Source organism: Prionailurus bengalensis, chromosome D3, assembly GCF_016509475.1.
Source record: "Prionailurus bengalensis isolate Pbe53 chromosome D3, Fcat_Pben_1.1_paternal_pri, whole genome shotgun sequence".
Classification (NCBI taxonomy): Eukaryota; Metazoa; Chordata; class Mammalia; order Carnivora; family Felidae; genus Prionailurus; species Prionailurus bengalensis.
Window position 1 is genome coordinate 959,129 of NC_057356.1, and position 15,023 is coordinate 974,151.

The 15,023-nt window shown below is 57.2% G+C and overlaps 1 pseudogene; it reads right to left on the reverse strand.

The window, feature by feature from the left end:
• Window positions 1-13,173: 13,173 nt before the first annotated feature.
• Window positions 13,174-13,305, reverse strand: LOC122471092 (annotated as a pseudogene).
• Between the last annotated feature and the right edge of the window lie 1,718 nt (window positions 13,306-15,023).

Consider the following 15,023-nt stretch of genomic DNA (forward strand, 5'->3'; position numbering starts at 1 on the left):
CTGTTTCGCAGTTTTAAATGACCCACTGAAAGATAAAAATCACTTCATCCTCGAGTGCAATCCTAACGTACAGTATTTAAGGGTAAGGAGTGTGAGTGGACACATTCCCACTCTGCAAACGGAGGACCAAAGGGGCCACGTCGCGCTGGTCCAGCGGGTGTTTTCGAGCCTCACTGGGTCCTCAGTGTGGCGTCCTCGCCCAAGGCCTCTGATGGGGGCGGGGGGAGATGCCGTTCTGACCCACGGCCACGTTTCTGTGTCAGCAGCTTTTCGACACTGCGTTTGGATCTCTGAAATAAGTGGTTGTGTGATCTCAAGACGCGATGAGTTTCACTGCGATTGACCTGGGACCTGTTACTTTCCCGGCAATAGGACGAAGATTTGTGCATTTCTCTGTCTTTAGCCACGCGTGCTTTAAGAAGAGGTATGCTTCCGTCGGTCACCGCACACAAGGGGCCACGGACACCGAGTGACCGGCAGGAAGTGTGGATGTGGCTCTCAGCTGTCGCTCCCCTGTGGACTTGCACACGGTGCCCCGTGTAACCGCCGCTTCTATGTCCGCAGCCCCTGACACAGACCCGCGTCCCTGTCCCAGGCCAGAAAGCTCCACCCGTGTCTGCACGGGACGTCCCCGGGCCTTTAGAAGGCCACATGTCTGGCCATCAGACTTCCCCGGGAAACGCTGTACGTGCACCTGTGACAGCCGCAGTCGGGCGCGCATTGATGCCGCGTGCGGGTGTCAGGTGACCGCACCCTGACTGGGCGGGCCACACAGCCAGTGGCCGAGGTGCAAACGGAGAGAGACGTGTCCTCCGCTGTTTCAGCTACAGCGAGGTATTTAGGGACGGGGACAAGGCGGATAGATACCAGCCCAGCGTGAGCGACCTGGTGACCATAGGTGGCCTGAAGTCTCCTCAAGACATGCAGCTGAGTAGTGACGGGTTTGTGGCAAGTTCTCCCCATGGGCTGCCTCCATCAGGAAGCCTGAAGGGCCCGGAGGCCCCAGCGTAAGCCAGTGCGCCGCGGTCCGGGAGCGTGTCGGCAGGTGCCTGGGTCCGGCAGACACTGCTGGCCGGGCAGGACACGAGGCGCCTTGCTCAGGCCTCCCCCTCCCACGGGACGTCCCCGAGGGCCCACACTTCTCCGTCCCGGGGGCCTTGCTGTTGTGAAAGGCTAAGGATCCGCACCGGGTTTGCAGCTTTGGGGGCTGCTGGTGATGCCGGGGGCCCAGCACCTGGGAGACCAGCTCCGTCCACCAGCCCTGGGCGTCTCTGGGGCTCTGATGGGTCTGGACGCCGGGGTGAAGGCCCCCGGACGCTGCACGCTGGGGACCGGGCGCCCAGGGAAGCTCCGCCTTGACCGCGGGCGGACATCAGGCTCCGGAGCCCGGGCTCAGCCTCTGCCCCGAACACACCCTGCACGTCTGCTTCGGGAGCAAATAACCTACGGGAGACACTTGACACCGAAGAGGAGAGACCTCCCTACCTTCCGGTGCCTCCGTAAGCCTGCATCCTCGCACAAGCCAACACACGAGACAAACGTGATTTTCGGGAACGTCCTCGGTCACGACTCGGCACTCCTGATGCAGCAGGAAGTACACGCGGCCCCGCGTCACGTACCGGCCCCGGAGCGCTCTCCTCTCTGCAGGTCGTGGGGCCCGGGCGGCGTGCCTCTGAGAGGTTTGTACCCTCTGCGTGGACACTGACAGGGAGCTGTGTTCCAGCCCCGTGCGACTGTCCCAGGGACCTGCTCTGAGCAGCGGTAGCCGTGATGCTGATGGAGGCCGAATGCTCGCGGACTCCTCCAGAAGCCTGTCTGCTCACACCCCCAGCACACGCACCTCCGTTCGCCCCAGGGTCTCTGCACCGGTCGTTTGCATCACAAATGCTGCCGGACCTTTTCTTTTTTTTTTTTTTTAAATTTTTTTTAACGTTTATTTATTTTTTTGAGACAGAGACAGAGCATGAACGAGGGAGGGTCAGAGAGAGGGAGACACAGAATCTGAAGCAGGCTCCAGGCTCCGAGCTGTCAGCACAGAGTCTGACGCGGGGCTCGAACTCATGGACCGTGAGATCATGACCTGAGCCGAAGTCGGACGCTCAACCCACTGAGCCACCCAGGCACCCCAGCTGCCGGACCTTCTTAAAAGTTGCATCTTTAAATAATTTTCTTTGGGTCTAACCAGATCTGTTACCTAAAGCTCACGTGTAGTTCATTCACTGTCTCGTACCTTCCGTAACCCCAAACGTATGAAAAATCTGTTAAGCGTTTTCTCAAATTTGTTCCTTCAATTGAACTTTAAAGCCCTTTAATAAAGCATGTCTGTCTGGCTGCTGCAAATGCCACTCTTCATTAAAGTCCACGAGGCACACGCGCGTCCGGCCTCCCAGCCCCGGGCCACGTTCCCGTCCAGTCTCGAACAATTCTAGCGGAACCGCACAACCCGGACGCAGCCTTGGCTCCACAGCAGGACTGGCCCGAGGTCCACCCTGTGTGACTGAGTCCACGTTCAAGACGCTTTCTCCGGCAGGTTCTCTCAGGAGGCGCCGCAACGGGTCTCATCATCGTTTCATGCCTCCTTCAGGTGAGTCTGCCTTAGCTTCACTACCAAAATGTCATTTCGTGAATAGTCTCCTGGAACACCCCCGAAGGATTCACTAAGAATTGAATACAAACTACACGCCCGACTTTCACAAAGGGGATTTGTTTGCACTGGAATAGTCTTCTAATGCGTTGTCAATTTCTGCTTAAGATTACAAATTCTCAGGACAGATGTAAGCCAATTTCTGGATAACTAGTTGCTGTAAGAGGCTCCCGAGAAACCCCAAAACCCCAACGAAAAGCAGGACGCTCCCAGACCGCAGACTTCACACCCCGTGTGGCGTCACCTGCACATCATGATGACCGTCAGCCCTAACCTTCCTACGCTCTGTGCTTGCTGTCGCTGAACCAAACACAGGCGAGCCTCACGATCGGGGAGCCCGCCCCCCACCGTGTGCCGTGGACCTTGGGGGAGAGGGGTGCCTCCCAGGGCCGGCCTGTGCTGTTGTCGGTCCCCGCCCCGCATGCACTGCCAGCCACTTCCCTCGCGCTTGCTGAAGGGGTGCCACACCCCTGTCCCCACGGGCAGAGGAGGGAGAGCAACCGTCGGTCAGCAAGAACACTCGGGACCCTGTGACACCACCAGCCAGGAGCGCCACACCCAGCCACAGCGCACATGGAGCCCTCGCTGCTGACAAAGAAACTAAAAATTGAAATCATACGAAGTATGTTTTGATCACGAGTAGGTTTTAGCATTTGAATATTTGAAAGTATTAAACTCTTTAAAGCACAGAAAACCTTTGACAAAAATTAACGTATTGGAAATATGTGTCTCTACACAAAGAGATTGTATCTACAATATCACCATAGATGTAGGAACAAGGTCGTACTTCAGCGCCATCGAGAAACAAACAAATCTTCTCAGAAGGTAAAATCCCAGATTACTCAAGGCACGTGTTCTCATAGTGAAATCTTAGCAAAAGAGATCTACTCAGCAGTATCCCAAAGCTGATAAAAACAGTTGTATCACACCTATGTAACGCCAGCGTGACAGCATCCCTCCAGTGTAACATTTTTTTTCTAGCTTTGTTTACAATGTTACAAACGTAGTGTGCAGATACTTAAAACAGTGTCAGTGTATGAGAGGGCACATAAATGCACGCAGAGTGCGCAGTGTTCAGTGTAGAGTCCCGCAAGCACACACAGAGCTCCCTCGCCCCCAACAGCAAATAAGGTCGCGGTTGGGCGTCCGACTTCAGCTCAGGTCATGGTCTCATGGTTCGTGAGTTCGAGCCCCGCCTTGGGCTCTGCGCCGACCTGTGCAGAGCCTGCTTGGGATTCTCTATCTGCCCCTCCCCCACTAGTGTTCTCTATCTCAAAATAAAGTTAAAAAAATAAAAACATTTTTTTAAGTTTATATTAAAAAAAGAAAAAAGCTCGTTATATACCCTGAGATGCACTGGGTCAGATTACCCTAAGTGAGTGCACTTGGTGATCCCCTGTCTGGACTTGCACAGCCGCGGCCGGGCTCTCTCTGTGTCCCCGGGACAGGCGCCCCGCGCTCCTCCTATGGGATGCGATGTGTGTATTTGTGCTGGCTCCCCGGCCAGCGGGTGCGCCCGCGCCTGCCCCACACCAAGTGCTCCGGCCCGAGCGACTGTCCTCACCAGACTCACCTCTGCAATTGGAACTTATTCTGAACATGGGGCACATTAAGGAACTAACTCCTCGAAGGTAAAGCTAAGCACATCTTTTCTGTCCAAGTAGCAAAGAATCATCACGAGCCCCCGAAGCCGCTGCGCCCCTCCCTACCTCACCCCTGCTCCCAGGCTTAAATGCGACCACAAGTGCCATAAGGCAGAGGACCGAGCAGAAATACGGAGCAGAGAGGAGGCAGCAGGGAGAAGGGAACAGGGGCTGGGGAGCCAAGCCCAGAGGGGCTGGAGAGACAGGAGAGAGGGGCGTCTAGAGTCACCTCCTTGCCTTTGGACCTGAGCTGGCTGGTGACCACCAGCTAGGTGCACAGGTCGACTTTTCAGAAGATCTCTTCTGCCCCAGTCGGCCAGAGTGAAGAAACGCAAACATTTCCAGACCTCCCCAAACAGCTCCATCAAACTGCCCAGCCCGCTGCCAGCCTTCTCCTACAGCTTTATCTGCTCTGTAGTTTTGTCCTGGGAGCGTCTGGGGGCCGGGCCACCGCGGTGGCGTCCTGAACTCTGGGCAACGAGGCCGCCCGTCCGCACGGGGAGCTGAGCGTGGACGAGACAAAGTGGCCGGCGGGGGCCGCGTCCAGGAAGTAGCCGGTTTGCACACGACATCAGCCAACTCTGCTGCTCGGACAGCTCGCTGTGCTTCCTGTTCTGCTAGAAGCTTCCACCAAAGGCTGCCCCGTGGCCCTAAACATTTGAGTGCTTGATAACGAAAAACTTTCACCAGTGAGATCTACCCTGGAAGGCACACGGATCTTCAGCACAAACAGGGGGCAGTGTGGCCCGATGGCGGGGGCGGGGCGGTGACGACCGGCTCTGTATGCGCCACTGGGGCCCGGGGCCAGGTCTGTCCTCCACGTCGGGGCCACAGCGGCGTTCTGCACCGGAGGCCCCGTGGACGGGTCGTGCTGCTGCTGGCTGTCCTGTCCGGCGCATCCGTCCTGGAGCTGCAGCCACAGGGCCGGGCCGTGAGCACCGGGTGACATGAGCCATCACAGGAAACACGCTGTGTGACCCCACCTTTACGAGGTGTCCGGGGTCACCCGCTTCACAGAGACAGGAAGTGGGAACGTGGGCGCCAGGGACTGGAGGGGGCGGGGGTGCTCAGTGGGGACAGGGCTCCAGTGTGGGAGATGGAACGTTCCGGAGACGGAACGTTCCGGAGACGGGTGGCAGGGACGGCTGCACAACAGTGTGGGTGTGCTTCCTGCCCCTGAGCTGTGCACTTGAAACCGGTAAAGAAAAAAATTTGAATTCTTCTATGACACGATCACAAATTTTTAAAACAGTCATTTCTGCGGCGCTTGTTGCAATTCCAAAAGCTCTCAAAGTAGCCAATTTAAAAGATTTTATTTTACCTTTACAGCAACAACAGGTAATTTCTAGAAGTGGGGTGCCTAACCTCTGCCCGTGGCCGACCGTGGGGTCTGCCCCACAGCTCTGCCGTCCCCCCAGCCCGCTCCCTGCCTCCCACATCAGTGTGTCACCGTCCCCAGGGCAGCGTCCTCGCGCTCAGTGACCCCCCCCCCCCCCACGCATCTCCGTTCTCTGCCACCACGCGGCCCTCCCGTCCAGGCGGCCAAACCATCCACAGCTCCCGTGTGTCTTCCCCGCTGCGCCTCTGTGGACGGGCGCTGATCCCGGAAGGCGCCCCCAGCCTCCCGGGGGACCTGGCTCACACACCGGCCAGCGGCTTGCTGGTCAACGCCAGGACTGAGCTGAGCGCCCGACCGGCCTCACGGCACCCAACCCGCAAAGCAAACTCCGGAAGCGGTGTGCCCACAGCCAGAGCGGAGGGTTCTGGAGCCGCACCCCTACCTCACAGCATCCTGACACCACGTGAACTGCGGAAACAGCATTAGAAACATCGTTCTAGAGAAAATAAGAACGCTTCCACAGAGAGAGGTAGGAAAGTACACGAGGGTTCTCGTCCATCTGGCTTTTAACCGACCGCGGGATACACTCTAAGCACGAGCATCACGAGCCGGCACAAGTGGCCCAGGAAACAAACGAGGCACGAAGGCACCACTGCCAAAACCCAGTTCACGTCTGGCAGAGTCTGGAGCAGCCCCAGTCCCACCGCCTGCCGGGGGCCGTCGGCACCAGCCTCGGGGAGCAGCTCCGGAAGTCCCCCAGGGCTGGAGGCCCGTCCCCAGGTGGCTGGCCGCCTGCCGTGGTCTCAGGAGGCTCTGTGTCACCCGTGCCAATCACAGCACAAGACGGCCGGGCAGGCTCCGGGTTCGATGCTCACGCTGTCATCAGAAGCGCAGGCTGCTGTGATGACAGAGCGGTGGCCGGGCGGGGAGCCCATGCCCGTCTAGACGACAGCCCCTGGGAGGAACCTCCGTTAGAGCAGACCTGCCGTGGCCTGGGTGCCTGTCGCAGAAGGGTCCAACTCCCCAGCCTGCGGGTGTGACAGGGGAGCGGTAGTCGGCCGCAGGTTTGCTCGGTGGGTGCGCTGACCGACGCAGAGCTGGGCGCCAGTGCCTGGGCCCCCCCGGCCGGTGCAGGACTCTGTCACTGCAACGAACCCACGGGCCGAAGTGATCAGGATGGTGTTAAACCGACGCCCCCTCAGTAAGAACGAGCAGGTTCTGATTATCACTGAAACAGGGCGCCCTGGCCCCAGCCCGCAGAAGTCACCTGTCCACACCTGATGAACTGAAGAGGACAAAAGGCCGGTCTGCTTCCTGCGGGTGAGCCGGGGCACCCCTGTTAGCACCAGGGGGGAGTCGCACGCCCAGGTCCTGGGGCCCCTGGGTGTGCGGCTACAAGACAGACCGTTCAAGGGGAACGCGTGCTGACACATTTCATACGGACTCCCAGGGACCTCTGCCTACGGCCACGTCCACGTCTGTAACAAAGAACAAGACTTCACAGCTTGGATCTACCAGCCGATGGAGTACAAATTCCAGAAAAACTCCACATTAGCTTCTGAACTTGCCAAAAAGGACAAAAAACTCTTATCGTTGGTTTTGTGACGGTCGATCGTTTGCTGAAGACGGACGCACCGGGCGAGGCTTTAGAAGCAGCGTCTGCGCAAGAAGTGTCGCTATCCGCCAAGTCTGAGAGTAAAACGTCAAAAACACTGATGTTGGGGCGCCTGGGGCTTCGGTCAGTTGCGCGCTGACTTCGGCTCAGGTCGTGATCTCGTGGTTCGCGAGTTCGAGCCCCACGTCGGGCTCTGTGCGGACGGCTCGGAGCCTGAAACCTGCTTCGGACTCTGCGTCTCCCTCTCTCTCTGCCCCTCCCCCATTCACGCTTGCGCTGTCTCTCAAAAATAAACAAACATTACAAAAAAAAAACACACAAAACCTGATGTCAACACCGCGTCTGGTGCTTAGAAAAGCCATCAGAGTAAAACACGAGAGCATCACAAACGTTTTGGAAGCAAATAAAGCTCCAGGTTTTCGCACACGGTCATCCAAGATCTGAAAAGACAGGGCGGAGGGTCTGACGGCAGAGACGAGCCGTTTCTCGCGCACAGACAACTTGGCGATTCGTGAATAGCAGAAGAAAAGTCCAAGGGATCTGGGTTTTATAACCCCCCCACCTGTGGCCCCTGCGGTCCCCGGCCGAGTCCTGGGTTGAACACAAACCCGCCGCGGAGGGTCTCCCGACAGCGGGGAAGCTGCACAAAGCTGCCAGGCACTGAGAGCCCTGCTGTTGTGCAAGGAAAACACCCTGTTGGGAGCCGTGCATATGGTGCTCAGGACTGAGCCTCTGTAACAGGACTCTGGACAGAGTGAGACACAGAGATACAAGGAGAGGCGGGTCGACAGGCAGGATGTGGATGCCTGATAGATGATGGACAGATGGATTACTTGTATCTAAGTGGGGGGGGGGGGGGAGAAAGAGAGAAAGAGACAGAGAGAGAGAGAGAGAGAATGAACCCTGACACGGGGCTCGATCCCATGACCCTGGGATCGTGACCTGAGCTGAAATCAAGAGTCAGGTGCTCAACCGACTGTGCCAACCAGGCACCCCCAAAATTTACTTCTCCTTTAAAAAGCAGACAAAGGGGGAAGAGAGAGAAGGAAAATCTATCACAAAGAGGGAACGGTCACAGAAAAAGCATAACAAAGCAAAAGCATCAGATGAGCAAATGAGGATGAAAACCATTCAGGCTGCAAGGTCGACAGACGGGGGCTGACACATGGGAGACACCCCCTCCCCCCGCCCCACTGCAGCAGGAAAAGAGAACGTGACTCACCCCACGGAGTGCCCTCCAGACGCCCCGCTTCACCTCAGAGCACGGACTCCTGGAAAGCACCGGGCTTCAGCGGATCCCCAATCTGAGCGGGGGGCAGGCTGGGGGGGGGGAGGGGGGCACCGAGAAGCACCTGTTGCTGCTGGGATGAAAAGCAGCAGAAAGACTTGGCAGAAGCTGGGTTGCTATAGCAACGGGAGTACCTGGGGGGGAAATGTGGGAAGGGAAGGGAGGGGGAAAAGGGGAAAAGACAGTTTCTCAAAGTTGAGCAAAACCTGCATTTCACACCCAGACGGCGGCCGGACCTCACCAAAGAGGAGACAGAAGTGAGTTGCCACCTGGTGGTTTCGGGCGACACGCTGTTCTGGAACAACAGGGGGCTGCAGAGACGGAAAGCCCGCCCTGGAGCTGTGCTGCGGCCCTGCTGGGAGCCAGGCGGGCTCACCCGCTCACCCGCGGGCACCCTCACCGCAGTCACCCGAGTGCGCCCACGGGGCAGCCGGGGAGGGGGGACCACGCGTGCACACACACTGCGAGTTGTCCACGCCTCGGAAACACATCGTGACCTGAGCGAACCTGCGCGTCTGACACGGCGTACTTCTCAGAGTTAGGCAAAGGGAAGAGTCCTTCCAGAGCAGTTAACTGCTTCTTGTCCGGGGTCTTCGCACGGAACGCACCCTGGAAAGCAAATTGGCCCCGAGTCCAACAGCACTTCACTCGGGGAAATACAAGAACAGAAACCGGTTCGTGCGGCTGAGGACGCCTGGAAGGCGAAGAGTCGCCAACAAGCGAACATCATCCTAAATAAAAAAAGCCCTGGGCCGTGGTATTGATCAGCACCCTGGCACGGCGCTGAGGGCTGTCACCCCCGCCCCAGCGACCGACCGAGCGGCGGGCCTTGAGGCCGGGCGCACGCAGCGGGGATGGAGGCCTCGACGGCACCTGCCCACCCCAGGGGGCCGCGTGCTGCTGCCGTGAGCTGAGCACCGGGATGGGCCCGCACGACTCGTCGCCCCAGATCTAGAACGGACACTTCACCAGAGAAAGATGTGTGGGTGGGACCTGGGCCGGCGAGGAGACACTGACCCGGCGGGTCCCGAGGACGTGCCCGGACCGACCTCACAGCGCGGCAGGGCAGCGGGGGAGCCGGGCCCTCGGACGCCGCTGCCCAGAGTGTGCGACAGGGACGCCCACGCTGGGAAACGGTCCGGCACTTTGCTTCCAAGTTGAACACAGACCCACACCGACTACAGGACCCAACCGCCCCCCTCCCAGGGGCTCGCCTGGAAGACAGCAGGTGGCGTAGAAAGAGTCTCATGGCGAGAAACCCACAAAACGTGCATCTGTACGGCTATCAAAGCTGTTTTAAGAAATGAGTCAATGGCGCCCAGCAGACACGAATAGAACAGTATGCTGTCCTCAGAGGGGAGGGAGGCCCCAAATTTAAGAGACTGGCATGTCAGGAAACTCACTAACTTTATCGGCCATTTTAAAGCTAAAAACCACTAGATGGCAAAACGATAGTTTATGAAATCAGCAGCCAGTCCTGCTAAACATTCACGACAACACGTATGCCAACGAAACACCGTTTAAGCCAGCTGCCCAAGCTCAACAGCGAGTACGCTACCCTTGACACACAGACACTAGTTCCGCTAAACTGGGGGCGCGGCGACCGTGCGGGTCTCACCCTCTCATCCAACACTCGGCAGAGGCCTCCGCGGTGAGGAAAAGGAAAAAGCTAAACAGCGGGGGACTGAGACTATCATTATTTGCACATGCTATGATTGTATGGTCACAAGACCTAAGAGATCAAAAATTATAAAAATAACAGAATTTGGAGGCGCCTGGCTGGCTCCACGGGAGGAGCGCGTAGCTCCTGATCTTGGGGTCGTGCGTTCAGGCCCCACATTTGGCGTAAAGATTACTTAAATAAATAAACTTAAAAAAAACCGGGGCGCCTGGGTGGCTCAGTCGGTGAAGCTTCCAACTTCAGCTCAGGTCATGATCTCGCGGTTCGTGGGTTCGAGCCCCGCGTCAGGCTCTGTGCTGACAGCTCAGAGCCTGGAGCCTGCTTCAGATTCTGTGTCTCCCTCTCTCTGTCTCTCTCTCTTTCTCTCAAAAATAAATAAACATTAAAAAAAGGAGGAGGAATGCCTAAGTGGCTCAGTTGGTTGAAGGTCTGACGCTTCATTTTGGCTCAGGTCATGATCCCAGATTCATGGGGTTGGGCTCTGCACTGAGTGCGGAGCCTGCTTGGGATTCTCTCTCTCTTTCTCTCTCCCTCTCCCTCTCTCTGTCTCTCCCTCTGCCCCTCCCTTGTTCTCTATCTCAAAAGAAACAAATAAATAAAAATAACAGAATATGGTAAAGTGCTTGGGATCAAGAGAAACACAGAAACATCAATAGCTTTTTTTCTATGTCAGCAACAGACCATAGAAAGGGAACTGATAAAACATCCTGTTGAAAAGAAAAGGAAAGGAAAGGAAAGGAAAGGAAAGGAAAGGAAAAGAAAAAAGAAAAGGAAGGGAAGGGAAGAAAGGAAGGAAGGAAGGAGGAGGGAGGAAGGAAGAAAGGAAGGAGGAAGTGAGGGAGGAAGGGAGGGAGGAAGGAAGGGAGGGAGGAAGGAAGGGAGGGAGGGAGGGAGGGGTGGAGGGAGGGAGGGAGGGGTGGAGAGGGAGAAGGGAAGGGAGGGGGGAGGGAGAGAGGAGGGAGAACCTTTATCAAAATAACACTTAGGAAACTATTTCTATAGTCCTGAGATGGCGAAAACTTTCTTAGTAGACATGGGTTTCTTGGGAGACTCCGATGCCATAAAGGAAAAAATTACACAAAGGTGCTCTAAACAAAGTAACAAGGCAAAAAAAAAAAAAAAAATTAGGGAAAATACATGCGTCATTTTATTAGTGGCTGCAAAGGGCAATAGTTCTACTACGCAAGGAGCTCCTACAAATTAGTAAAGAAACAAAACCTCACCAGCAGGCAGGGGAGAATACCGGGGCGTTAACCAGCGACCAGGGAAAAGCAGGAACGGCAGCAGCGGGATGCCCGTCACCCTCCGGATGGCAAAGAGCACAGCAGATAGGAGGTAAAGGGTTCCCTCCCGCACCGCACACGGGAATGTCAACCGCCGTGACTTTCCGGGAGATACTGTGTCAATACCAACTAACGGTAAGATCTAAGTATGCTTACCCTGTGACCCATGGTCCCAGCGCAGCTGCCGCTGACGGGATCCCGTCCACGAGAGACTGGCATGGCCCCGGCCGGGCCCCAGACGAAACCCCGCCAGCGGGGACTGAGCGAGAAGGACGGCGCCCCCTTGCCGCGGACTGCTGTTTATCCATGTCCTGACTTGGACAGACGTTACACACGTACTGCTAAGTCAGAAGAAAAAGCAGGGGAGGAGGTGGGAGGATGGGGCAGGACAGAGCACAGGGAGGAACCCTGATTTTTCCGTGTTGCTTGGAATCTTGTTATGAGGACGTGTTTCACAACATTTAAAATCTCACTTAAAAATACGCTCCATCAGGGGTGCCTGGGTGGCTCAGTCGGCTAAACGTCTGACTTCGGCTCAGGTCATGATCTCACGGCTTGTGGGTTCGAGCCCCGCGTCGGGCTCTGGGCTGACAGCTCGGAGCCTGGACCCTGCTTTGGATTCTGTGCTCGGCCCCTCCCCTGCTCATGCTTGCTCTCTCTCTCTCTCTCTAAGAATAAATACATAAAATAAAATAAAATAAAATATGCTTCATTCTAAGACACACACACAAAATGACTTTGGCAAATCAAAGTTGAGATTAAAAGTAGTTAAAAAAGAATCCAGAAATGAATGTATCACTTCTGGGGCAGCTGCAGTGAGACACGCGGGGTGACACAGCCGGGCTGCTCTTCTCCCGCAAGGAAGCTGAGCACAGGCCTTCCACACTCGCCGCCCACAGTGGGAGGCGCCACAGCCTTTGGGGACCAACAACCACCTTAAAGCACTTTGTTCTTCTGGTTGAATGTGGGGTACCTCACAGTGCTTAAGGGGTCGTTCCTGAAAATCACGATCAAACTGTTACAATGGCCATTTCTATTTCAGTTTTGGTATCACGATTGGGTCACTTCGGTTTGTATCCACAGGCTCAGGTGTGCGGACAGTCTCGCCCAGAAGTACCCAGCATCCCATTATCTTTCCTGTATTTGTTTGTTTGTTTTTTATGTAGGCCTCATACCTACGCGAGGAGCCCAACGAGGTGCTTGAACTCGTGACCCTGAGACCGGGACCTGAGCTGAGATCAAGAGTCCAGTTGCTTAACTGAGCCACCCAGGCGCCCCTGTTGCGTATCTTTACGGGGAAAACTCTATTCGGTCTGTGCCTGTGATGTGAACGCTGGATGGAGACTCATAATATAAAGGAACAAAGCGCACGGCTCTCAGCCTCGCAGGGCACAGAAAGGCGTGTGCGACAGCGCGCAAGCAGTGCTGGGACCCCAGGGCCCCCGGGAAAGCAGGTCAGGTGTGAGGCCCTAGGGTCCTGCCCGGCGGGAGGGTGACCCCCGGGAGCGCTGACCCGCGGGAGCGTGGGAGCGTGGTCTGGAGCCCCCGCAGTGCGCCCCCTTGCGCACCGGACACCCGGGGCCTGGAGCACCGAGAGGGGCACGCGAGCCTCCCGCCGCGCCCGCTCTCTGAGGAAGGACGGTTCACGCGGCCCTTGGGCCAAAGCGTTTTTTCCTTCTTCAGGGAGGGCGCGAACCGGTCCCCACGACCGCAGATTATGCGGTCGAGTTTCCCACCTTCGGGAAAACCGCAGTGGACAAGGCTCGCCGCGGAAAACCGCCTTCGTGACCACGGCATCCCCCGGGTGGGCCCAGTGGGCAGGACAGGCCCCAAGACAGCCGGTGGCCCCGGGAGGGAGGGGCGCAGTCACGGGGAGGGGATCGTCACCGGGGCGGGGGTCACCGCCACGGGAGGGGGCGTCACCCGAGGGGGTCGCCACCACGGGAGGGGTCGTCACCAGGACGGGGTCGCCACCAAGGGAGGGGGCGTCACCGGGGCGGGGGTCAACACCACGGGTAGGAGGCGTCACCGCGGCGCCGACTACCGGCGGGGGACGAGAGCGGAGACAGCGGCAGCGGCCCCGACCAGGGTACGAAACCCAACGTGCCGGCCGGCCCAGTGCGCAGGCGCAGCACGGGCCAATCGGAGTGGGCGGGGCGAAAGGGAGGACCCCTCCCCCGGGAAGGGGCGGGGCCCGCGCGGCTCACATCCGGCTCCTGCGCACTCCTCTTCCTCTGGTCTCCCTCGGTCCCGTGCCCGTGCCGGTCAGTTCGCGAGCCGGAGCTTGCAGCCCTCGTCACGTGCTCCCGCCATCCAGCCAGTCCATCCTCAGGTCACTGTCTGCCACAGACCACGCACGTCTCATCCCTGCCCTAGGGGACGTGGGCGGGGGCGGTCATACAGCAGTGGCCGGAGCCCAGTTAGAAGAGGAGGCCGGGCAGCGGAGGAAAGGAGGGGCGCTCCAGTGCCTACTTTCTCGACTGGGGCGAGGCACCTCAGCCTGGGGTCCGGAGGTCCGCGAGCACAGCTTTTGCGCTAGGGCAACGTCTGGCGTGTCCCGGCTTCGCTTCTGAAGCCTTGACTGACGTCTCCGCTGCGGACTGGGTGAGCTCCAGCATTGCAAATCCAGAGGTCTGCCGTTCAGCATGGTCACGTCTGGCCTGCTAGAAGGCCACCTCCTTTTCTGTTTTGCACACGGCTGTAGCTCTGGGCGGAGACAACAAACTGCGTGTAGTATGCACTCAATAAACATCATCTGATTAAACCGGTAATTCACCCATCCCACTCATTGATTTTGATTTTCTTGAAGGAAAGAGCCAAGTTGTTGATCATTAAAAAAAAAAAAACTTCCACCATTGTGGCAGGATTCTCACTCAGAGAGTCGTGACTCTGAGGCTTTTCTTTCCAGGAAGCAACTTTATTGGTGTCGGCACCTCAGCTGGGTTCATACCCGCAGAACTGAGCCCTGAACGCCACATGTGGTCTTTTATGCATTTTCGATGTGTCTCCCATCTATGGGTAACATACGGACATACGGTCTGATGGGGTGGTCTCATGTTATAGGGTCATGAGGGATGTCACGTAGCCTGGTTGCCTTCCCTTGTCATGAGGTCTCTTCTCGCTACGTTCCTTAGGGACGGGCCTCTACTCACCACTGGTGACTAAGTTTCAGCAAACGCTCTGAGCAGAGGTAGAACACAACAGCAGTGCTGCTGGGGAAAGCACAAATACTAGTATCCAGTACAAGGTGTGGCTGGAGAACATTCTGGGGAGGAGCGAAGGCGTGCGTGCTCTGTGTGGGCTGGTCCTCGAAGACAAAACACACTTGACAACAGAGGACCGAACGATAAGGTGAACTTCGGGGGAATGAAGGCTGTCCCCAGAGCAGAAGGGTACGTGTGCTGTGTAGCAGCACAGGGGGCTTCACGGGGCGGGCAAGGACGCTGGGACCCGCCCCGTGAAGGCTCCTGAACAGCGGGGGCACGTGGGGAACATGCGATTTCTAGAGCCTTATTTAAAAATGACTAACT